Source organism: Pan troglodytes, chromosome 11, assembly GCF_028858775.2.
Source record: "Pan troglodytes isolate AG18354 chromosome 11, NHGRI_mPanTro3-v2.0_pri, whole genome shotgun sequence".
Taxonomy (NCBI): domain Eukaryota; kingdom Metazoa; phylum Chordata; class Mammalia; order Primates; family Hominidae; genus Pan; species Pan troglodytes.
The window spans coordinates 37,694,154-37,697,191 of record NC_072409.2 but is presented as its reverse complement, the minus strand read 5'-3'; the positions used below and the strand labels follow the sequence as shown (position 1 = coordinate 37,697,191).

At 43.9% G+C, this 3,038-nt stretch overlaps 1 pseudogene; it reads left to right on the top strand.

Annotated features, from left to right (window-relative positions):
- The first annotated feature begins 1,575 nt into the window (after positions 1-1,575).
- LOC735625 (actin, cytoplasmic 1-like) lies at positions 1,576-2,702 on the top strand (annotated as a pseudogene).
- The last annotated feature ends 336 nt before the right edge of the window (positions 2,703-3,038 follow it).

Here is a 3,038-nt window from a genome sequence, read left to right as displayed (position 1 = left end):
TGCATAAAATGCTAATGCAATGACATTTGTAGAACTATTAAATCATTTTAATGAAAGAGTAACAGTTATACAACTAATTCATTTTAGTGCATTTCACTTGCAGAATCCTTTAGTAGTTGATTGTAATGGGAAGAAGCAATTTTTTTTTGTAGCTCCATAATTTTGTTCTCATGTGGAACCAAATCTCATTATTTTGGTGTAGTTTATATCCAAGTCTAATGGAGCAAATCCATTGACAGAATTTGTTGTCCCAAATCTGGGCCCATTTGCCTGATGGCCCCCACTCAATGTGATCTATAGTCTAGCCAAGCCAAGTCTGCTTCTCTGGAAAAATATGGCTTTCTGTTTTCCTTTTAAGTGTTTAGGGGTAAATATACAGTCATGAATTTTCAGCTACTGAAAAATGAGCTCATTCGCCATAACACCAAATCAAGGAAAACATTTGGGCTTTAAAAATTATCTTTGATCATATAACAAGACAGCTGGGATTGATTATTATCCTGGTCCCACATTTCCTCATTAATGGCCATCCCACTCGGTATATGCTGTCATGCCAGGACCTCTGTGGAAGAGAATGGCTGGAAAGCCTGGAAACATTAAGCCCTGTGAGCAGTGGAAACAGATTTACATTTCTAAACAGATCCTTTGTTAAAGATCACCAGTGCATAGATCTGCAGCTTTCTTCTAGAGTAAAATCATTCTCTGTTTCTCTATGCCTGGCCCCCATGTTTTCAGACAAAGCTTCCATTAATAGATAACTCTTTCTTAAACAAAAATTTCTTTTAAGGAATTGCATTCCCTGATGTCCTCAAATGCTTAGGTTACCCAGAGAGTTGACTTCATTGTCAACATATTTTTACCCCCTTACAAACATATGTATTCCCTTTAACATTTTTCTCCTTACAAACTGTATTATTCCTCTTAAAATAAGTATATTCTTGTGAAATATGAATTCATTTTGTTTACCCTTACTGCAAATTTTTCTTCTGATTTTCTTCTGAACCAACTAGTCTCATTATTATTCTACCATGAGTTTAAGGGTTTTGCTGTTAAAATGTTCATATCTTTTCCTTCACTCAGGCTTCTCTTGAGCATAGATGTAAAATATTGCAAAGATGTGAAAACTAGAATGTTTTCCCTCCAGGTGAACTGATTATCAAACTTAGTGTCCTGAACAACAGCACTCTTCTGCATTTTATCTAGCTTTGATCGTTTTAGAACATAGATTTCTTCTAAAACAATGCCTGTACAGTATCATTCCAAATATATAACAGTGAAATTAATGCCTTTTTCATTCACACGGTATTATCGACCGGAAGAAGCACATCCATTTAGATTCTCACTAGCAGCCTAGTTTACTTTATTCCATTATTTACAATGAAAGGGTTAGAATTTCTGTTTGTATTTATGTAGGTGGTACATTAAATGTGTACAATTTTATGAATATTTTTCATCCAGCTCATCAGAATACCAATTTTGTCTGTTAAAATATCATATATTTCTGGCCAATACCACATCTGACCCGCGAGCACAGAACCCTGCCCTTGCCGCTCCGCCGCCCTGTCCACACCCGCCACCAGCTCACCATGGATGATGATATCGCCCCACTTGTCATTGACAACGGCTCAGGCATATGCAAGGCCGACTTTGCAGGTGATAATGTCCCCCTGGGCCATCTTCCCCCTCCATCGTGGAGCGCCCCAGGCACCAGGGTGTGATGGTGGGCATGGGTCAGAAGGACTTGTACGTGGGGCGACGAGGCCCAGAGCAAGAGAGGCATCCTGACCCTGAAGTACCCCATCGAGCACACATCGTCACCACCTGGGATGACATGGAGAAGATCTGGCTCTACAATGAGCTGGGTGTGGCTCCTGAGGAGCACCCGTGCAGCTGACTGAGGCCCCCATGAACCACAAGGCCAACTGCAAGAAGATGACCCAGATCATGTTTGAGACCTTCAACACCCCAGCCATATACGTGGCCATCCAGGCCTTGTGGTCCCTGTACGCCTCTGGCCGTACCACTAGCATCATGATGGACTCCGTGGATGGGGTCACCCACACTGTGCCCATGTACAAGGGGCATGCCCTCCCCCATGCCATCCTGCATCTGGACCTGGCCGGCTGGGACCTGACTGGCTACCTCATGAAGATCCTCACCCAGCGCGGCTACAGCTTCACCACCAGGGCAGAGCAGGAGATTGTGCATGACATCAAAGAAAAGCTGTGCTACGTCGCCCTGGACTTTGAGCAGGAGATGGCCACGGCAGCCTCCAGCTCCTCCCTGGAGAAGATCTAGGAGCTGCCCTACTGCCAGGTCATCACCATCGGCAACGAGCGTTTCCTCTGCCCCAAGGTGCTCTTCCAGCCTTCCTTCCTGGGCATGGAATCCTGTGGCATTCACGAAACTGCCTTCGACTCCATCATGAAATGTGACGTGGACATCCACAAAGACCTGTATGCCAACCCAGTGCTGTCTGACGGTACTACCATGAACCCTGGTAACCCTGACAGGATGCAGAAAGAGATCACTGCCCTGGCGTCCAGCACAATGAAAATCAAGATTATTGCTCCTCCCGAGCTCAAATACTCCGTGTGGATTGGCTCCATCCTGGCCTCGCTGTCCACTTTCCAGCAGATCAGATATGGACCAGCAAGCAGGGGTATGAAGAGTCGGCCCCTCCATCCTCCAAATGCTTCTAGGCAGACTGTTAATTGCGTTACACCCTTTCTTGATAAAACCTAACTGGTGCAGAGAACAAGATGAGATTGGCATGGCTTTATTTTTTATTTTATTATTTTATTTTTATTTTATTTTTTTTGTGGCTTGACTCAGATTTAAAAACTGGAACGGTGAAGGTGACAGCAGTCTGTTTGAGCAAGCATCCTCCAAAGTTCTACAATGTGGCCGAGGACTTTGATTGTACATTGCTCTTGTTCTTTTTTTAATAGTAATTCCAAATAACATGAGATGCATTGTCACAGGAAGCCCCTTGCCCTCCTAAAAGCCACCCCACTTCTCTCTAAGGAGAATGGCCC